The sequence below is a fragment of the Nicotiana sylvestris genome, chromosome 7 (genome assembly GCF_000393655.2).
Source record: "Nicotiana sylvestris chromosome 7, ASM39365v2, whole genome shotgun sequence".
NCBI lineage: Eukaryota > Viridiplantae > Streptophyta > Magnoliopsida > Solanales > Solanaceae > Nicotiana > Nicotiana sylvestris.
Genome location: NC_091063.1, coordinates 67,235,150 through 67,242,367, shown reverse-complemented (window position 1 = coordinate 67,242,367; position 7,218 = coordinate 67,235,150). Strand labels below are relative to the sequence as shown.

The 7,218-nt window shown below is 33.3% G+C and overlaps 1 long non-coding RNA gene across 1 annotated transcript; it reads left to right on the top strand.

Moving 5' to 3' along the window:
- The first annotated feature begins 1,058 nt into the window (after positions 1–1,058).
- On the top strand, positions 1,059–3,324 carry LOC104222786 (uncharacterized). The gene is made up of 4 exons (XR_709989.2): positions 1,059–1,140; positions 1,242–1,346; positions 2,567–2,956; positions 3,291–3,324. It is a non-coding gene; the product is annotated as an uncharacterized lncRNA (long non-coding RNA).
- The last annotated feature ends 3,894 nt before the right edge of the window (positions 3,325–7,218 follow it).

The following is a 7,218-nucleotide window of genomic DNA, read 5'->3' as shown; positions in this document are numbered from 1 at the left end:
TCATGCTGAGGTACATCTTTCTTTGCTCTATCTTATTGTAGGATCCAAACTTGAATTTTTACAAACTTAGGTTATATTGTTAAAAGTTTGTGTAACTTTTATATAATACAAACGGAGGACCACCGATGTTCAGTTAGTAGAAACTAAAATAACCTATAAGTAGATAACTTCATGTAACTGACTATGTTCCAGGAAGTTTAATATGGATAAAAACTTCATGTAGCTTTGTTTGGCTAATTTGAATTAAACATGGGAAGTTAAAACTGAGGTCCTCTACTCTTCCTTTTCGTTTCAAGTCTGTTAAAGCATCTAATAAATCGAAACAACTGTGAGTGGTTATTAAGTGTTAATTCTTCCAATATTGAACCTTACTTTGTTGCACAACTTTGTGATAATGGAACTTCTTTTGGGCTACTTACTACAAACTGAATTATCTATAAAAATTATGAAGTCATACTTGCAATTAGAAAATTGGGTAATGTACTTAATAAAATATTTTAATAACAATACCTATACATACATATATACATACATAAATACATACATATATATATATATACATATCCCATATACATATATATACATATATATATATATATATATATATATATATATATATATATATATATACATACATAAAGTCCATCTCTAATGGCTTTTGCTTTTCTTTTACTTTGTTCTTCCAGTTATATATCCTTTCGTTCTTTAGTCTTTACTTAAAATAAGTAAATGTGTTTGGGAAAGTAAAAAATTTGCTACATTTGTACCCAACCTATCTGGGAGGAAGCAATGATAATAGAAGTACTTCAAAATTCTAATTTCAATGTCAAAGTAGAATCCTAATACTTAATGGAATGAGACTTAAGGAAAAAAAGTGTATATCGTCCCAATGAGATACCTGAAGTTCAATTCTATCAATTGATTGAGCATTGGGATGACGAAGATGTCCAAGTAAGATTAAACTGTGCATTTCTACATTTTCTACCTTTTGTTGCAGTATATATTTTTTTCTTTTTGATTTATTAATTAATATGCTTCTTTTGTTGTTAGGCTATGTGCCAATTAAATTCTGAAAACAGGAAAAACAAGTGGAGGCATCGAATGTGACCTATTAATTTTGCAAGAGTGCGTGTGGCATTGGTAATATTTAGTCGGCACTTTGTAATCTGACTTTCATTTCTTTTTGTACTTTGTCGGAACACAGTGATGTTTTTTTATATCTTTTTTGATGTAATTTGTAGGGCGAAACCAAAGAGAACAATGAGGAATCATCAAAGTCTGAAATATTTATTACAACTCGTACAAAGAAAGAGAAGGAAGTTCATTCGGATACTCAAGTTGCAATAGTAAGTCATGCTGCAAGTTAAGTCTTGCTTGTATTTTCTCTCTTTAACTGAATGTGTGTAAGAGAAGTTTAACAAGAAGTTTAGCCAAGATTTCTACACGTAATCTCTGCTTAGAATGTAAGAACCTTATGTTTTTAGCAAGTTTTTAGGGCATTATGAAAGGAAGAACCCTTACTCTTTTATATCAATTTGACCTGAGTATGTCAAGAAGATTTCATGTGATATAGTTGGAAACTTATTTCCCTAATTGTATTCTTTTGTATCTTTCACCTTTTCTTTTTTGAAGTTTGAATCGTGTCCAAGTATCTCTTAAGAATAGACATTTGGATTTGGACATTCATGTGATTACCAGAACACTATTGCAGCATTTCTTAAAAAGATGTAATATGACCGTAGAAGTTACTATAAATGGTATATATTTAATGGCGGATATATATGTTCACGTGATTACCAGAACACTAGATATAGACTCTTGTCGAAGTGTCACATTATTCATGATGTTAATGAATAAGACAAGTCATATGTCCAGTCCACATTGCTTAGTTGTCAAAGCCAATGATTCCAAGTGCATGTCAATGTGCCTTTGGTGAACTTCATCTGCAATAGCACCTAAAAGGAGTAGCATTGATGTTATTGAAAGATTGACAGCCTTGAGAAGATATTAGCAACATTTTCTTGAAAATATTTGTTGTCTTTATGTTAATTCCTTACATTTTCCTACAAGTACTTAAAAAGGAAAATTGCACAGTACCATGAAGTTTCTGCCCCTTTGCATTTCTGGTTCATAGACATAATAACCTCCTTTATAAATGCTACTCACACTTGCATTTAAAGAAGAAAACTAGCTTACCAATTATCTCATTTTTATACTTAGTTTACACCAGCAATATGTTGCCAATGAGTCCTACTCTTCCTGCTAGAATATATCATGGCGAAGTGAGTAATTACAATACAATTAAGAATTTCACCGATTCAGTTCAGTTTGAAACTTCTTGGATAAATCTTGGCACCAATTTCAAGGGAAAAAAATCAGTTCAGTTTGTTTGGAACTTCATATTAAAATGACTACGATCCTTGTCGCAGGAAAATCTATTGACATTCTTGGCTAAATTTGAAGTTTGTTAAACTCTTCTTTAATCTAACTTGACTTGTTGAAACTTATTTTAGTATTCGATTTATCTTGACTTGTAAGTGATGAGAAATAATATTTTTTTTGACAGTCTGAATTTTGGAATCGTCAAAGTTCCGGAGAAACAACAGATGATGCATTTGGGGCTGTTGGAAAGGAGCAGCCTGGTCTGGTTAGATGCTATGATAGATCGGTGACGACAAGCTCTCTGAGAAAAAATGAAGAAATCACCAAGCTTAAACAACAGCATGCCAACGAAATAACTTCTCTGAAGGAAGAAATGAAGGAAATGATGAGAGAAGAAATATTATGATTTTTTAGTCAATTGGTGAAAAACAACCCTGGACTGGATTTTCATGATATACAAGGGTGTGTTGGATCTAATATTCCTTCACCGGTTGATGCAAGTAGTGCACGAGCTATGAGAGACCATAATCTACCACATTCTTCTGGCTCAACACATGCCTCGAGTCTTGAAAAGGTATTTATATTTTACCAAGTAGTATAATGGTCGGGGTAAATTTAACCGGATAGTATAATGAAGATAAAATATAAACAATATTTAAAAGTAGAGGGTATATTTGGCCATTTTCTCTTCTTATTAAATTAAGTGATTGTTGTGATTATATAAGGAGATAGGTAAAATGTATGTTAATTCACATTTTTGCTTCTTTTTCACTTGTATATCTTTTTTGTGTTTGATATTGCTATGCTATAGTAGTAAAATAAAATCTCATTAGCTCTTAGTAAAATATAACCAGTGCATACTATATATTGATTACTTTCCAATTTTTAATTTTATTTTGAACGTGTAGGAAAATACGGGTGATGTAATTGGAAATGGTGGCCACAAATTAATTTGATTCATAAAAGTGAATGGTAAACACCTTTTAAACAATTGTGATGTTTATTTTTATTTTATATTGATACTATAAATATGAATAAATTTGATTTTTAGAGGTCTTTGCTAGTGAGCTTCTTGAACCAACAATACTTTATTACTATAGATAGTACGCAAAGTATGTTTGTAATTTGTTGAAGTTTATTTCAAGTATATGCATTTGAATTATTTTTATTTTGTTACTTATTATCTAAATTTAATGCTTGAATATATATATATATATATACTAGAAATAAATGTGGACAGAATTTAATGTAAACATATATAATTTTTTAACCACAAAATTGTGGCTAATATAAATATTTAAAAAATTACTTCGTAGTGTAGACAAAATTGCCACGCTTAGAAAGTGTGGCCATATGAATTATTAATCTGGTGTTGTTAATGATAAATGTTGCTCTAGAAGCCACACTTTAAAAGCGGTAGTCTATAACGTGACAAAGATCATGCTTCAAATGTGTAGTCTTATGTCATAAAAGCGTGGCTATATGAGAAAATATAAGTGTGACTTTTGTACTGTATAGGCCACATTTTTAAAGCGTGGCTTCTAAGGCAACACCTACAAAGTGTGGCCAATAGTCAAAGGTTACGGTACTTTAAGCCACCCCAAAAAAGCGTTGCCTAAAGCCATAAAGTGTTGCCTTTAACCAAATGCTACACTTGCATTTTAGGCCACACTTCTCAAGGGTGGTTGTAGGGCTAAAATGCTGTAGTTCAATATCGATACAATTTCAGCAATAATAACTACGAGGAACTCCCGCTCCATTGCTTAGAGCAATTGTTGATCTTTGGCATCAATTTTAATGTCATCCACCTGAACTTCATTATCCTTCCTTTCTACCATTTCTGTAATTGAACAACAAACAAAATAAAATTGAAGCTAAAACAAGCAAAACCTTAATACTTCTTTAGAGAAGCTTTTAACCATTCCTGTAATTGAACGACACATATAAGATATTTTCAAAATTATAACAAATTAAAGATAGAAGATACAAAATGTTAATACTTCGTTTGCGAAGCTCTTTGCCCTTTCTGTATTTGAATAACACACAACATAGTTTTAAATATTGTAACAAATTGAATATAGAATGCACAAAATATTAACACTTTACTGACGAAGCTCTCTGCCATTTTATAATTGAACAACAAACAAAATAAATTGAAGCTAAAAAACGTACTTAAATTAGTGAAACTTTCATCCATTTCTCAGTTGTGTCGTTCATCAGGGGATTGAAAAATGAACTAATCAATCAAGAAAGCGTTGTACCTAGAATTATAGATAATACAAGAAACCATATTGTAAAAAAATGAAGAGTATCGGGTGTGTCGATGGAGGAGATGTGCAGGTGAAACACAAAAAAAGGAGGAAGAAAAGAAAAGTTAATAGGGAAGTGGGACGCATAAATAGAAATTGTCTCAAAATTAAGAATACTTAGTTACATAATATCCAATAAGAAAATAACACAAGTATAATTTTGAGGGTCTGGGTGTCAAGTAGACAGTCGTCAGGGCAGGGCATTTTTGTTTACTTTGATAACGGTAGGGGTGTACTTAGATGAAAAGTATAACAGAGCGTAGAACCGCCAAAATGGGCTTGCCCCTGAGGCCAGCCTAACCCAGATCGCTACTTGAGTAGGATTGGATTGAGATTTTTTTAGCCCATTTAAAACTGAGGCTTATAAGCCCCGCCCAAGTCGGCCTGTTGGCACTTGAGGCTTGATCGAAGCTGGGCCTGGGTTGGCCCGTGGGCCAAAAATTAATTTTCAAATTTAAATATTTAATATTTTAAAAAAGTAAAAATTAAAAATCCTATTAACTACAACCCCCAAACTTAGATTGCTCATTTACCCTTCCATATCAACTAGAATTTAGATTTTTGATATGTATGTAGTATGACAAGATAAATTTTTTTTTTGCTTAATCGACAACGAACTAGGAAAGTTTTAAGTATCCAATAATATTTTTTTCAAAAGAATATTACTTTAAGTGGCCAATGATCAATTTTGTTACATTAATATATTATTAATAATTAAATTTCTCTTCAGTATAGAAAAAGATCAAGTTTTAATACTCAAAGAAAATTGACAACACTAGCAAATTTCATGAATGTTAAAACTTTTATGGGCTATAATGATGAAAATCAGCAAATGATGTTAAACCTAAATTAAAAAACCTCAAACATATAAATTTATTGAAGAAATTTCTTGTAACGACCCGACTGGTCATTTTGAAAATTAACGCCCTGTTTGGGGGCATAAAGTCTTGAACAACTTTGTATTATGTGTTATGATGCACGTGTGTTGTCGGGTTCGGTTTTTCGGATGATTCAGAGTCAATTTGAAAGAAGAATTTCTGTTTTAGAAGCTTAAGCGGTAAGAGTTGATCGGAATTGACTTTTATCAAAATGACTCTGGACTAAGATTTTGATGGTTCCAACAGTCTTGTATAGTGATTTTGGATTTAAGCGTACATCCGGATTTGGATTTGGAGGTCCGTAGGGTAATTTGAAGTATTTCGGCGAAAATTGAAAAATGAAGTTTTGGAAGGTTGAGAGGTTTGATCGAGAGTTGACTTTGGTGATATATGGATCGGAATGCGATTTTGAGAGTTGGAATAGCTCCGTTATTTCATTTGGGACTTGCATGCAAAATTTGGTGTCATTTCGGGTTGATTTGGTATGTTTCTGCTCTAGTTTTGGAAGTTGAAAGATTTGGAAGTTCATAAGTCGAATCATGGTGCAATTCGTAGTTCTGACGTTGTTTGATGTGATTTGAGATATCGAGCGAGACAGTATTAGTATGAAACTTGTTGGTATGCTTGGACGGGGTCCCAGGGCCCAGGGTGTGTTTCAGATGAGTTTTGGATGGTTTTCATGGTTGGGAACAAGTCTGGTTCTGGTGCTTCGCACCTACGACATCTTGGAACACAGGTGCAGCTCCGCTTCTGCGTGTGCCTGGTCGCTTTTGCGGTTATAGTGGCCTTGGAGCTCGCTCTCTTCTGCGGAGGATGGCACGTATGTGCGAAGGCTGCTTTTGCGGTTCAGTGATCGCACCTGCGAAGCAGTTCGCTTTTGCGCTCCTTTTGGCACTTTTGCGAGGTCGTTGGTGCGACTATAATTCCGCAGATGCAGATCCAGAGTTGAGTTCGCAGATGCGAACGTCTTCTCGCAAACGCGAGAGCACAGATGCACTTCTTTGTCCGCAAATGTGGATGTTCTGGACAGAATCATATAAAATTAAAAATCGAGGATTTTTCCATTTCCACCATATTTTGAGTTGTAGACCTCGGTTTTGGGATATTTTTCGTGCGTTATTTAGGACAATCATTGGGGTAACGTTCTTCACTTAGAATTCATTATATTTCATGATTCTATCTTTAGTTTTATCGCTAAATCAGTGTTTTGAGTTGAGGAAAAATGAGGATTTTTGTAGAAAACTTTCAAAATGTAAAATGATGATTTGAGGGATGAATTGGTATCGAAATTTAATAATTGTAGTATGGTTGAACTCGTATCGAAATGAGTGTTCGGGTTTTGTAAAATTTGTCAGGTTCTGAAGTGCGGGCCCGAGGGTCGACTTTTGGGTTGATTTTTAGTTTTTGATAAAGATTTAAGCTTTATCATACAGAATAGATTCTTATGAGTTTTATTTATGCTTTGAAGTTATTTTGGCTAGATTTGAGCTGTTCGGAGTTTAGTTCACTCGAAAAGTTCATTTTAGAGTAACGATATATCTTCTTTGAGGTAAGTATCTTACCTAACTTCGTGTGGGGAAATTACCCCTTAGGATTTGAGTCTTCTATGCTAATCGTGTCATGTGAAGTCCGTGTACGCGAGGTGATGA